This window comes from Protopterus annectens, chromosome 9.part0 (assembly GCF_019279795.1).
Source record: "Protopterus annectens isolate FY-2018-M chromosome 9.part0, PAN1.0, whole genome shotgun sequence".
Classification (NCBI taxonomy): domain Eukaryota; kingdom Metazoa; phylum Chordata; order Ceratodontiformes; family Protopteridae; genus Protopterus; species Protopterus annectens.
In genome coordinates, this window is record NC_056743.1 from 731516848 (window position 1) to 731532115 (window position 15268).

The following is a 15268-nucleotide window of genomic DNA, read 5'->3' on the forward strand; positions in this document are numbered from 1 at the left end:
AATTGCAGTTGTTGCAATGATATAATTTCTTCTAATAGTATGGATCTGGGTTCTAATAGTATGTTCCAACATCCAGTATCCAAAAGAATATTTGTATTTCATGATTTGGCAACGTGTATATCTAATAATGTGGTATACCTAGCAACATGTGTTGCCTGTACTTGTTTCTATGTCGGGAAAACAACACGTAAACTAAAAGACCGTATTATAGAACATAAGTCAGAAATCAGGAGAGGATGTGAAAATAATGCCCTGGGTAAACACATTAGGACACTAGGTGAGAACCATAAGTTTAAGTTTAGAGTTTTAGATATGGTACAGAAACCTTTTAGAGGTGGGGATATAAATAATCTGTTAGAAACAAAGGAATATGAATGGATAATACGTCTTATGGCTGATGTATATCCAGGTTTGAACACAGCTGTTTCTTTAAAACCAATATTGATTAAAATACAACAAACAAAATTGAAGTAAAGATGATGCTTATATTTTCATTTCTATATAAGAAATTTTATGTTTTATATGTATTTATATGTACTTTTATATGTATTAAATATTGACCTTTTTAAATTGAATTTTTGGTCATATGGTCCTGGCTGCGGGTCATGTGATGTCTTTTTGGGTGTATTTAAGTGAATTTTTTAATGAACCTTATGTTAATCATTGAGGAAGGGTGTGTCCCGAAAGCTCTGTGTTTTATAAAGGTGTTTTATTCAACTGTCGTTTGTTTTTTCTGAACATTGTGTGCTGAACAGCTGTTGCTGATGAGGGAAGAGAACAGGGAGGTTATAACTTCTTTTTTTTTTCTGGTGGCAGTGCCCTTACTTATGAAATGAGCAATATAGAATGCCCTTCTTACTGCTGTGGAGACATGGTGGTCAAAGGTAAGGTGGCTGTCAACCTGTGTGCCCAGGTCTCTCACCACTGAGTGCATACGTAAGGTAATGCTATTGATGTGGTAGTTATCAGGAACATTCGTCTTACCAAAAGGGATACTAATACATTTTTTTGCATTGAGTTTAAGGCCATGACTTTGGCAGCAATCATTTGTTTGTGTAAGACCCTGTTGTAGGATGTTGACATCATTTGGAGATTCTATGATCGCTCCCAGTTTGCAGTCATCAACAAACGTTGTCAGCCATAGACCTTTAGTTTTTTCTTGTACTTTGGTAAAATAGATTCCAAAACAGTAGAGGTCCCAGGACTGATCCCTGTGGAACACCACTGGTTACAGGTCTGCTGTTGGAGGTGGATTCCCCTATTTTAACTATATGGGTTCTATCAGTGAACCAGTTAGCAGCCCATCTAATGATATAAGGGTTGATACCTAGCTGGGTGGGTTTGTCAATGATGCCTGAATGGGGGATAGTGTCAAATGCCTTGGCTAAGTCTAGGTAGGTTGTATGCACAGATTTCCCCTAGTCCAGGGACTTTTTGACTGTCTCTAAGAAGTCTACCAAATTTAACAGGCATGATCTCCCCTTGACAAATCCAAACTGAATAGGGTCAAGTGTTTGGAGATTACCTATGTTTTTGTTGATAAGGTCCATGATGATTTGCTCCATGGCCTTGCAGATAAGGCTAGTCAGGCTAATAGGTCTATAGTTTCCAGGGTCAGTGGAACCACCTTTGTGCAAGGGGATAAAGGTGGCCATTTTCCATTCAGCTGGGATGAATCCAGTTCTTAGACTATGATTGAAAAGAGTACCCAATGCTGTTGCTAATTCTTGTTGGAGCCCATTTAGGACACAGCCTGCAATGTTATCAGGTCCCATAGATGCTGTGTTTTTGGCCTTAGAGAGGAGTTTGCAACCTGCTCTTTATAGATATAAGGAAGGGATGTCATGGAGTGCGTCTGGTGGGGACAGGCGATTGAAGTTTTCACAGAACCTGTTGGCCCACAGGTTAGCTATGTCCACAGGCTTAGTATATGTGGTATCATTAACTACCAGTTTGGCACAAATATGGACCTTTCCTTTTAGATTACATATGTAACTAAAGAATGCCTTATGGTTGACTTTGTTGAGGAAGTTATTAAGGTTATGGATTGAGATGTGTCTTGTATCCCTTTTTTTTCAAATAAGTTTCTTATTGTTTTAAATAAATAATAAATAAAAAAAATGCAGCTTCTAACATTTTGCGGGAGCATGAGAGGGAATCTTACTGATGGGTGTCTCAAAGCTTTAACCACAAACCTAAAAACTTGAAATGTTGGTAGCTAACATTAGTTCATGTAAGGCTAACGTAAAGTGTATCACTTGGACAGTGCCTTGTACATGAGCTTGAGCCCTTATACATTTACTACTCCCTACCTGCACAAAAATAACTTATGGAAACGAGAACAGCTTGTCATCCTAAATGTTATACAAGCCAAATACAAAAACCCTGTGGTGCTCTGGCAGGATACCAAAATTTTGCTGATACTTTGTGCTGCCAAAAATCTCATTCTGAGGTCAGGACAGTTGGGAGCAGCAGAACTAGTCGTGAGGCCAGGACAGAAGCACAGGAAAAAGAAATTGCTAATGGCAGTAAATGTGGCAGCAATCAGAAAAGCTGAGGCGCTAACTGCACGTAGAAGATAAATGGCACTCTGGTGGTCTTGACTTCATCTGTTTCTTTTTGGGTTTGAGTCTCTGTCTCAGACTCAATAATCCCCATGGCTCTCTCTTGTATTTCATTGGGTTTGAGTCTGTCTGTCTCAGGCTTCGTAATCTCCATGGCTCTCTCTTTTGTGATCCTTTGGGTTTGAGACTGTTTGCCTCAGACTCTGTCATCCCCCTCATACCTCTCAACCTCTTAGAGCAAAAAATCTGGACAAAGCCACAAATAATGGGGGGACAAAGGCCCAAAAATAGCCACACTTTTTAAACGTTGCTCTTATAAACTTAAAAAGTTGATAGAATAACAGGTTTTGCATTAGCATCTTATAAACTTAAAAAGTTGATAGAATAACATGTTTTGCATTAGCACAAATTTTCTGAAGGGTATGAAGTCTGAAACTCAAATATATTTCATTATATTTTGACCTCAACCCTGAATGACTTACCCATAATTTTCTAGAAAACCACAATTTTATGAGAAACAGACCAAAAATATGAAGCAAAATTCTAGACATTCTGCAAAAATCTGTACAGTTGAGAGGTCTGACTCCCCCCATGGCTTTTTCTTGTATGCCTTGTGTTTCTTTGGATTAGAATCTGTCTGCCTCAGGCTCAATAACACCCATGTCTTTCTTTTGTGTTTGTTTGGGCTTGCCTGGGTTTTAGCCTGCCTGCCTCAGGCTCAGTAATCCCATGGCTCTCTCTTGTGTGTTTCTTTGGGTTTGAGTCATCTGCCTCAGGCTCAGTAATCCCCATGGCTTTCCCTTGTATGTTTTGTGTGTCTGTAGTCTTTTCTATGTCTGTCCATGGCTGTCTTGTGTGCCTCTGCAGTGTGACTGTTCTGAATGTCATAAGCTCTCTGTCTTGTGTGATGGGGTTAGTTTATCTAATGCTGCTTGTGTGTTTCAGTCTTGCCATAGTACTGTCATCGTCTTGTGTTTGTGAGTCAGTGTGTGATGTCTCACTTCTGTCTTGTGGTAGTGCTGCCTTCATCTTGTGTGGGTCTCTGTTCAATCTTGCAGTAGTTTTCTTCTGGTCTTGTTTGTCTCTGTCCTCTATGGGTGGGTGCCCGTGCCTCTGTCCTGTGTATGGGAGTCTGTGTGGGTGTTCAGTCTTGCTAGAGTGCTATCTTTATCATGTCTGTGTCTGTCCTGTGTGCAAGAGTCTCCTACAAAGCTGTCTTTATCTTGTGTGGGTGTATGTCCTGTGTGTAGAAGTCTGTGTGGGTGTTAATGTTTAGTATTGCTGTAGTGCTGTCTTTCTCATGTGTGGGGGTCTACCCTGAGTGCAAGAGTCTGTGTAGCTGTCTGTCTTGTCTGCCTCTGTCTTGTGTGAGAGAGTCTGTGTGGGTGTCTCTGTTCAGTCTTGCTGTATTGCTGTCTATGTCTTGTGTGTCTGTGTTGTATATGGGAGTCAGTGTGGGTATCGTTGTGTACCTCTGTGGAACTGGCTACCTTGATGCAGTACAGAGGCTTGTCATAATGTAACAACATTGCTACTAAATGCCAATCAGTCACAGCTCTCAATCTCTTGGCACAAAAAAATCTAGATAAAGCCAAAGATAATAGAGGGATAGCCCTAAAACTCAGAACACATTTTAAATATTGCTCTTAAAGACTTAAAAAATTGCTAGAATAAAAGGTTTTGTGTTACCATGCATTTTTCTGAAGACTATGAAGTCTGAAACTCAAATGCCCCTCATTATTTAGTGAATTCAACCCTTAATGATTTGCCACAAACAATTCCGAAAACTACAACGTTTGAGGAACAGACCAGAAATGAGTCAAATCTGGACATTCTATGAAAATCTGGGCAGTTGAGTATGCAGTCAGTGTGCGTGCACCTCTGACTGGCTAACTTGCTGTGGTACAAGGGCTTGTCATAATGTAACTTTGGTGCTAAATGCTGGTCAGTGTGTGTACCTTGGCATGTCAATTCTTAATGATCTGAATGTAGTAAAACTATAGTGATTGCTAAATGGTCACACTTTATATTCTCCTGAGTAGGGCCCCCAACTTGAAATGTGCTGGGGACCCCAAAATGCTAGCATCGACCCTGCTTATCCTCATTACTAAACCTACCATCCATCCATCCAGACCCCTTTTTCCCATTTTTGCACAAGGGGTCAGCACATCACTTCAACAGTAACAATTCTCTAGAGCCAATATTCACATTGCCAGCTATCTCACCCTGACACTGTTTTTCTTTCATATCATGCACATGCATACACACTCATACCTATAGTCAATTTAGAGTGTCCAGCCCACTTATTGCATGTCTTTGGAATGCAGGAGAAAAACAGAGCACCTGGAGAAAATCCACACAAACACAGAAAGGATATGCAGACTCTGCACAGAAGCCATCCTAACCTCCTGCAATGACCAAACAAAATAGAACTGGTGACAAGGGGTAGCTCTGTCTTGTCTCATGCCATAAATCAACTCTTCCTGAATAGTCTCCATTAACAGTCTTATTCATAGCTTCCTGTATAATATTCTAATATTCGTCAACCAGCCACATTCATCTATCCTCTCTTTAAGACCTCAGCCATATGCTCACATGCTATACAATCAAAAGCTTTTTGTATAGCCATAAAAACTAACCTTGCCCCTTCTCTTCCATTCTTGTTTGCCCATTCTACGAGGTTTACTAAGACCCTTCAGTGATCAATTAATGTGACTACTCTTTGCAAAACTAACCTGCTCATCTCCTATCAAGGAAGACAATACCTTATATGACTTAAAGTTTAGAATTCATTCAGATACCTTTGCATCTGCATTACACAGGCATGTAAATCTAGAATTCCTGGAGTTCTCTTTATCCGCCATTTATAAGATATTATTGCTTATAGCTTCAGACAGCTTCTCACTTCTGCATTGCCTCACTATATACTCACTTCAAATTATGTACTAACTGCAGTCCCATCCATTTATAAAAATCAGCATGTACTCTATCTTGCCCTCCAGCTATACCGCCTATTATGCACCATATAGCTTCAACCACCTCTTCAACCCCTATGCTCTCAGTGGTCTCCTTTTTCTCCTGATCCCATACTTGCAAATATGAAAAAAGTTGTTCCTTCTTCCTACTCACTTTTACAATCCCTCTTAACAGACTCAAAAGACCTCTCGCATCTCCTCATTTGGTTTTACTGTCCTCCCCTTTCTATCCTTTCATGCGTTCTTCCTCCTCACCCACCTCATTATTACAAGCACATGGTCTAAGATACTGCACTCAGTGCAGAAAATTGTAAATATTTATGTCAGAATCTCTATATCTATGAAAAAACAATAAGGTGAACTCCTTCATCCCACCATAGCTCCTGCAGATGTCTAATAACCTTAATCTGCTCATTCTCACCTGATCTCCTTCTTACCTCCTTTGTAAACTCAGTCTTCCCATAATATCAATCTTCTACTAGATTCAGTACTGCGTGAACATCCCCTCTAATGATAATGCAAGCTCTACTGATGTAAGTGTATTTGGTTTTATCAGTGATGTAAGTGTATTTTGTTTTATCTCTGATGAAGTCCTGGTCAAACAAGAATCGATGAAAGCACTTAGATCAATACAATTCTCTTGTTTTTCATTTTGGTGATTTTTTTACAATCAAATTAACGCTACTCACAGGAGTTTTTTTATGTTTCATTTGGTATCGCCTGGCTTCCTTGTTGTGCTTTTTGGGTAACAGTGTGGTTCCAAGGTAGTTTACAATAGTGCAATCTCCTTCACTCTTCACTTTATCAAATTTATCTATCTACTTTCTAAAATATTGAAACTATCCTAATTCCATTCACAGAAGGAACTAAGGATTAATCGCCTTCCTTCTCATAGCCATCTCCTCACTATCCATCAGCCCTCTTTGAATGCCTTCATTTTCTTCTCTTCTCTTCTCTTTGCTTCGCTTTGCTTCGCTTCGCTTCTTATCCTCTCATTAAAATTTTCCTCATTTCCATCACCCTCGTGCAACTTACTCAAAACCAAACACATCCTTTTCTCTCCATCTTCTGTACCTCTATGAATTTCATCTTTATTTCTTGAACAAAAGTATGTTCCATTTCTCCTCTGTCTTTGTCAACATCCCTTCCCTTTCAAAGGATTATTTATTCCTCCTACATTCCAAGATTGTTTCCACTCTCCCTTCCTCCCTCCACATCTTGTGTTACCCTTCCGTTCCTCTGTAGATGAGAATAATAGATTCCCCCTGGGTTGGTTATAAATACCCACAAATGCACCCCCCCCAGCAAAGCAGTCCATGATACAGACCATAAGTGCCCACCTGTGAAGCAATGGTTGCTACTGTTCCATTTTCTCACCCTCACTCTGGTTACCTGTAGTCTCGCACTTCTCTCACCTCCTCTATGTCTTTTTCCTTCTACCTCAGCCTTTATCATTCATCCATATCCTTTAATGAACATCTATTAATTAATGTCACCATCACCATACCCTCAATCTCTGACATAACTTTGCTTCCCTTTAACTCTTACCTTCTTCTATATGTGTTGTCAAGAGATTATTTTATCAACATTTCCTTATGTGATACACAAATGACGAATGACAATTGTCTACCACATAATTTTGAAAATTCTTTATGTTTTCTAGTTCATTTCTTTCAATGTCTAACAGTGTCTTCATGGCTTACCTAATCCCATCAGTGTTTCACAAAAAAACAGGACAGCTGTTGTAAAAGTACGTTGCATTAAAACTTTTACATGTTCATACTATGTGACTTTAATCGCTCAGAAATTGTAGCATACTTCACTGTTCAGAACAAAACAGTACATACTAAAAGCTAATATTTCTTTGCATAGATCACCTAAAATGTAAGTCAAAGGAGGTAATGCCGACACTTACTTTATTTTCTGATTGACCGATCATATTAATAATCATTAATGCATGAAGGTTTTTTTAATCCCTTTCAGTTTGTAATATGGTTTGATGAAGTGGTTTTATCCATGAAAGCGCTTACCTTATGTTAAATAAAGAGGTCTCTGCCTTTTATACTTGTTTTTATTTGATAGTCTTCATTTCACAAGTTTTATTTGTGGTGTTTATTTTTACTAATACAGCTTACATGATAATAACAATTGATGCAGGGACAATGGTGTCAAGTTAAAAGTAAACAAATGTAGCATAGTTCATTTTGGTGCCATAAAAGTCTGTTCTGTGAGTATGGTGACTATGGAATTATACAGCAAGTTTTACTATGACACCAGTGGATTTAAGCCATGCAAAGGTAGTAAAACAGATCAAGCCCAACTGTGTGTATACATGCATAATGTGTGCCTTCAGGCTGTACTTCTCCTTTAGGCTGGGTCAGAGGTCAGTGTCACAGTGCAGATTCTTTGCCATTTTACTCCCTCTCTAAGATGGGCACATCTGAGTAAGTCATTCAGTGCCTAGGAAAATTAATGAATGGAAGTCAATGGTGAAATTGCTGGCAAAGAAAACCCCATACACTACCAAGATAGCTATTAAAAGATGCACTGTTGGGTTTGCAAGGCAAATAACTAATATCATTCATTAAGCTTGTAGGAAAGGGGGATTAGGACTCTAGGCAAGTGAGAAAAAGGGAGTCCACATTGAAGTTAAACTTGTCTTGGTGCTTAGACTGAGCAAAATGTGGGAAGGAGTTGGCCAAAATGACTACCAAAGGGAAAGGATGAATGCATGTCCTGGTACTGATACACAACAATGACTTATCAGAAGAGACAGCTGAGGTGGCAAAAGCAGGACCAGGGAGGTTGCAAAGACATACCAGGAAACATGTTTAGAGGTAACATTCTCAGAAGTTACCTGTTATCAGCCACAGACAGAAGAAAAGTGGATGAGAGAGTATAAAGACTGATTGGGGCAGATGACAAGGAAGAAAGGCTTATGACTGGTAGAAGGAGGGATAGATTCAAAAGAGATCAGGTGTGTGCAAGGGACATGGTCCACCTTAGTCTAGTAGAGACAGCAATGTTCAGTGCAGGGCTGAAAATATTTGTCTCAATAATTTCACCTTTAAGCTAAGATAGAAGTAGAAAGAGAGAGAGAGGGAGGGTGACATGCAGATGTGGATGGCATGTGTTTAGACAGAAAACAGTAAAAAAAGAGATGCATAAGATAGTAGTGAAACAAACATGGTTGACTGAGTCCATAGTTAGGCAGGCCTACTCTGCAGTGAAAGATGGGGGAGGTACAAGCAAGAGGGGTAGGAGGACGCTGCTGGCATCACAGAAGCATTGGCCAGTGAAATGAGGATGTGGGGTATGTAGGTGTCTGCGTTTAGGTTGTTCTGAAATAACAAAGGCGAGGGACGGGGAGGTGCAGCAGCACTCTACATAAAGGAGGGCAGCATACAGTTAGTAATATGGCTATGTCTGACAGTTTATGTAGTAAGTATACAGTTAGTGAGAAGGCTGTTGTGGACATTTTATACAGTAAGTAAGCAGTCCGTGAGATGGCTGCTGCTTATTTATACAGTTATTGAGGTGTTTGCCTTTAATAGTTTATATACTAAGTATGCAGTTTAGTGAGAAGGTTGCTATTGTCAGTTTGTACTATAAGTATACAGTTAGTGAGATGGGTGCTGCTGTCAGCTTCGGCAGTGAAGAATATACAGTCAATAAGATGACTGTTGACAGTTTATACAATAAGTATACAGTTAGAGGGATGGTTACTGTTGTCATTTTGTACTATAAGTATGCAGTTAGTGACATGGCTGTTGTTGTCAGCTTTGGCAATAAGTAATCATTGCCCTGGTTATGGACAGTTTATACAATAAGAGTAATTGAGATGGTTACAGTTCATGTGACAGCTGTTGACTGTTTATACACAGTACACAGTACACAGTATACAGTGAGATAGCTAATGCTGACTGTTTATAGAATAAATATTTAGTTAGTGGCATAGTTATTACTGACAGTTTATATAATAAGCAGACAGTGATAAAGCTGTTGACAATTTATATACAGTATGCAGTTAGTGAGGCACTACTACTGACTGTTTATAGCATAATTATACCACTTGTGAGGCAGCTGCTAATGATAGTTTATTTGAAGTGTGAAATGTATCATTCCTGTTGAAAATGATGTTAAATACATTACAATGAAAATAGTTTCAACATTGCTTCATCTTATGGCCCATGTCATACATGAAAATAATCTTTAGACCCGCCCACCTACCAAGTAAACAAAACAGAAAAATAAGTGCACAAGAGTTTCTGGTTCCAGGTATGGAGAGGTAAGCAACAAGACAAAATGCAACATGGTTGCAAGTTCATTTCTTTAACATTAACCAGCTCCTTTCATCCAACTTTAATTGATACTTTACCTAAAACTACCCAGGAGTGTTGTGCTGTATGCTGCCAAAAAAGTGCAAAACAAGATGAAGGTAAACTTTGGCAGTCTCTAGCCACATGCACTTCCTGAGTCTGGAATGTCTGAAACAGAGCTTTTACTGTCCTCCTCTCATGGTCCCATAATGGAAAAATTACATACGATGCAAGCACATGTAGAGGACAGTAACTGGACTACAACACCACCACCAAGAGTGGATGATAGTCCCACAGCAGCTATCAATCAGCTGTAGCTGTCGATGGCATCCTTTCAGGAGTCTCCGCATGCCCAAGTATTAGACATCAAAAATATGATTGCTGGAGTTGTTGAATGCATTACCATACTAGAGCAGTCTGTGTAAGATCAGATAGCGAGGTTAAAAGAATTTGGTCACCAAATTTCCTTTTTGTTTGATCTTACCCAAACACTGCAGGCGTCGCAAGAACAATGTGAGCATACTTCTGCTGCAGGGGAGAGTAGAGCTATGAGAAATGCTTCAATTCCTGCAGGCTTGGCCACTAACAATTTTGGGTTTTGATATCACTACTATATTTGTGATTGAAAGAGCTAACTGCTCACTAGCTCCTATTCTTCTACCTCAACACATACACCTGGCCAGTAATTGTCCATTTTTTTATCTTATCAACAAAAAGAAAAACTGTTGACAGCTGCCTATGTGAAAAAGAATATTACTTATTTGGGGTGCAAAGTGAGATTTGATAATGATTTTTCAAAACTGATATTAGCTAAAAGAAAGCATGGCTGCCTTTGTTGCATGTTTTGTGATGTAAAGGAATTAAGGCAACCACAATTTATCCAGCATGATTATGTGTAATGATATCTGATGGCCCCCATATATTCCCACAAATTGAAGATGATGTGGCTTATCTAAACAAAACTGTGAATACTGACATGCCAGATGATAAGGAATGGTCTGCTCCACTTCCTAAACACAGCAGGATTGCACGTGACCACTCAGTCTCCTCGCCAGACCCTAAGAGGGATAAATCCACTCCAGAACAATCTACTACTAATACTACATTGGTCGCAACATCACTATTCGGGGGGGGGGGGGTATACCTAAGCTGGACTAGTATGCTTACTCTTCTAAAGATGGTTTATTTTAAGGAAACCTAGAAGCACATTGAGATAGTTAGAGTCATCTTGTTTCCCCTACCAGCTTATATTGACCAGGAACTGGATGTATCCCATGTTGCAGAGTCTAAGAGACAAGTGCAGCTTGAGATACCTTTTCTTTCTCTACCAGATCATACAAAGAGTGTTTCTTCCCCTTTGTTGATAAGGTGGTAATGCTGCAGTGTCACTAACATCTTCATAGCCTTGGGAGACATCTACTTGTATGTATATAGTTAGATATTTAGATTAGTTCTACTTTATTATTGTTGAACATTAGTATATTTTTGAATATTGTCCTGTTTAATACTTATCAACTTGCATGTGTTATATATATGATTATATATGTTATATATGTTATATGTGGTATATGACACTGTTATTAAATTTTTTTTTGTTAATATCCTTTCCAACTCACCACAAGCTGTTAAGCACTGTATTACTTCTCCTATTGCTGAATATTTTGAAATCTTTACCCCTAACTAAGGCAAATGGGTTAATTAGCTCATTGATGGAGTATGATGCTAATATAAAGAGTAAACTGACTGCTAAAGATACTTAGTATTAACATAAATGGCATCAGTTCTCCAGTCAAGTGAGCTCAGCTGAGAATCTGGGTCAGAAAGTTGTTAACCAGATTTCTTGTTTTTGCAAGAGATGCACCACTGTAACACTGAACCTGCAAAACTAGTTACATGGGTGTACTGAGTGCTAACTTTTTCAGCACAACACTCTGTAGGTAAGTGGAAAGGAGTTGCCATCTTACTTAAGGGGAACCTTAATCATGTAGTCCAATTAACCACCTTTCTCATAGGAGCAGTACTGAAAACAAATGATAGGGTTTTAACCTTGGTATCCCTTTTCCTTCACCGTACAATGGGGGAAGAGAGTTTGGAAACATCTTACATTTTATACAGCACAGTGTCCAATGATCTGTATTAATTGTTGAAGATTTTAAGTGCATCCTGCATCCTTGTGATACAACTGCTCAGAGACCATTCGTGTTAATCCCAACAGCGAAATTGTTTAAGAAGTGGGCTGAAGAAATGCCCCTAAAGATCTGGCTGCAACCTCCAGCTCATAGGGATGTCAGAATACATATCAGTAACCCTGATTCTGGACTTCCACCAGGATAGATAAACTTCATGTAGATAGCACCACTCCTGACTCACCAATCCTGACTTCTTGGGTCTTATCTGTGACCTAGCCAAAAATCCAGCAAGTTATGTAGGGATTTATGCAGGGATTTAAGCCTAGTTCTCAGAGTATGTCAGCAATACCTGAGTGAGGTATTGTATCAACTGCCTTGGCCAGGTCAAAATAGACAGTACGCACCATTTACACCTCATTCATAGATTTGGTTACTCTCTTGAAGAGGTTTATCAGGTTGAGTAGGAAAGACCTTCCCTTAACAAAGGTGCATTGGGATGGGTCCAGTGTTAGTAGGTTGTCAATGTCCTTGATAATAATTTCTGTGATGATTTATTCCGTGATTTTGCATATTAGAATTGTCAGACTGATGGATGCACCCATATGAAGAGTGATGACCATTACAGCCCTCCATTCACCTATCATGGAACCTGTTTTGAGGCTGTAGTTGAATAGTTATTCAAATGGTTCTGCTAGGTCATGTTTTAGGCTATTTGGGAGGCAACCAGGGATAGTGTTGGCCCATTTAAACATTGTTTTTGGCCTTAGGGAGTGCTGCCATTATTTCCTCCCTGTAGATAATTGGGGAGGGTATATGCAATAAAGGATTTTACAGGGGGTAAGTTGGGGGAAAATGGTTGAAGTTAAAGCTAAATTTATCAGCCAGTAGATTAGCTGTATTGCTATGGTCAGTAAAGGCTTTGCCATTTGTGACCAGTTTTGCATACTGCTGAGTGCTACCTCTACTTAGGTTCCTGATATAGCTGAAGAATGCCTTGTTATTGTTCATAGCCTAGAAGGCTATCCTGACCTTGTAACTGTCCTTGTTGGACTTTATCAGACCTCTCAGTTTCTTGTTTAGTTGAATCATAAAGCTCTTGTTTCTACGAGAGTTGCTCTTTCTGATTTATCCGCAACTTTTGTTATAGATCTTGTAAAGGTAATGATTTCACTCTTGGGGTTTCTTTTTGGTGTTAGAGTTAAGCTTACTTGTAGGTATGGCAGCCTCAATCCAGCCATTTACATGTTTGCACAGAGTTTCTGTGAATAATTCTGGATAGGTAGTTGTGTTCTCAGGGTTTGGTGGTGCTGTGAAATTTGACAATGTATCACTTAATAGGATATAGTTGACTTTAGAATACTTCCTAACTGTTATGGGTTTAGTTTGACTTTCCAGGTTCATTTTTATTTCAAGTGAAACAACTTCATGGTATGACCTCACTAATAAGGATGTAACACAGGGAAGGGTGCAATGCTTTCTCATGTTGGTGAGTAGTAGGTCCAATATGTTTGATCCCCTGGTTGGAGTGTGCACTATCTGGTCAAGGGTGTTCATGCTGATAAAGTCCAGGAACAATAGTGTCTGTGAGTCAGAGACAGTGTTTGCTTCCCAGTCAATAGAGGGGTATTTAAAGTCTCCCATGAATAGGGTATTTGGTTGGATAGTGAGTGCTTTAAGTAGGTCTAGGTAAGAGTTGTGAGACTAGTGGGTCATGGAGGGTGACCTGTACCTTGCCAGGACATAGTAAGGAACCTTTTCTATGGAGACTTGGATGTGGCTGAACTCCAGTGGACCATCATATTCACCCAACCTGGAGTTGTATTTGTTGCTAATGTAGATCAGGACACCTCCACCCTTAGCCTGTCTGCGCTGCTGTTGGCTTACATGTGTGAAAGGAACCATAGCTTTGCACTGCTGGAGTTCTTTCTGCGGCATTAAAACAAGTCTTGGTAACAGCACAAATGTCCAGATTCTCCAGAGTGAGGAGAATGTATAAGATGTAGAGTTTCTTGTTTAAGCTCCAAGCATTGAGCAGTACCATCTTAAAGTTGCATTGAGACTTTTGTTTTGTTGCTATGTTGGTAGTTTTGTCATTTTGACATTGCTTAAAAAAGCTCTAAGTGGAGAGGATAAAGTTTTAGCCAATATCCAAATGCCTAGGGGAGAACAGGTGAAAACCATCCTTCAAAAAGCAAAGTGGTCTGCTAACTATGTCTGCCAATGCTGATAGATGATGGATCCCCCTACAGCAACACCAGAAACTAAGCCAATTATTAAAATCAATCATTTTCTGTTCATACTGTGGCATCATTCTTGGTGAAGGGAGAATGTTGCTCGATGCTAGGCACGTACCTGTCTGTGACATGTATTCGAAGAGATCCAGTATATCTCTTTTCACATATTTCAATAACATGTGTCTGAGGTCATATACACTAACATGGACTATGATAGAATCATATTGGTACCAGTAGTTGCAATGACTTGAGTGCATGTGTGATATTGTCTATCCTAGCTCCAGATAGGCAACTAATCATTAAGATCTCCTTGTCCAGCCTGGTGAGTGAGGCATCTGTGTGTCATACAATAGAATCCTCTATGACAAAAGTACTAGATAAAAGTGTTTGCTTGCCTTATGGGCTTTGTTCTTGGGGCATCATTGGGTGCAGGTTTATGTTTGGAGTTAGGTGTTACTTTTGGTCAGTGCTTTAGTGATTGCTGAGGATAGATGTTACCATTTCATGTCTTTGGAGGTCTTTGAAGTTTGGGAAGATTTATTTTAAGTGTCACAACATAAGAAGGTCAATGTGCATGGTGAGCAGTATATGTGAAGGATGTACTGTATGTGTGTTCTTGACAACCTTTTTTGTAAGTGTTTTTTTTTTTGCTTCCAAGGAGGTTATCTATGTGTATCTCTTGCATACTGTGTTAGTTTCTTTAAGGATTAAAAGGTTGTCAGAGTTCATGAGGCAATTATTATATCATGTCAGGATACCCATATATATAGCAAACAGGTCAAAGAGACATTAGGAAATTGCATATCCATGTTGTCAGAACCTGTATTAGAATTGGGCTGTTATGGTATATAGACTGGGTTTTACAGGGTCACTTGAGTGGTGCCTACATTAAGACTAGATGGTAGACAGTGCTATGATCTGATATTAGTGCTGTTTGGCACACTAACTAGCTGACCTAAGCTTAGCTTCACACAAAACCTTTCTGTGTTAAAGGTTGAAGTCCTAAATACTAGTTTTACAGGTAAATTGGACAAACTAAGCATTTAC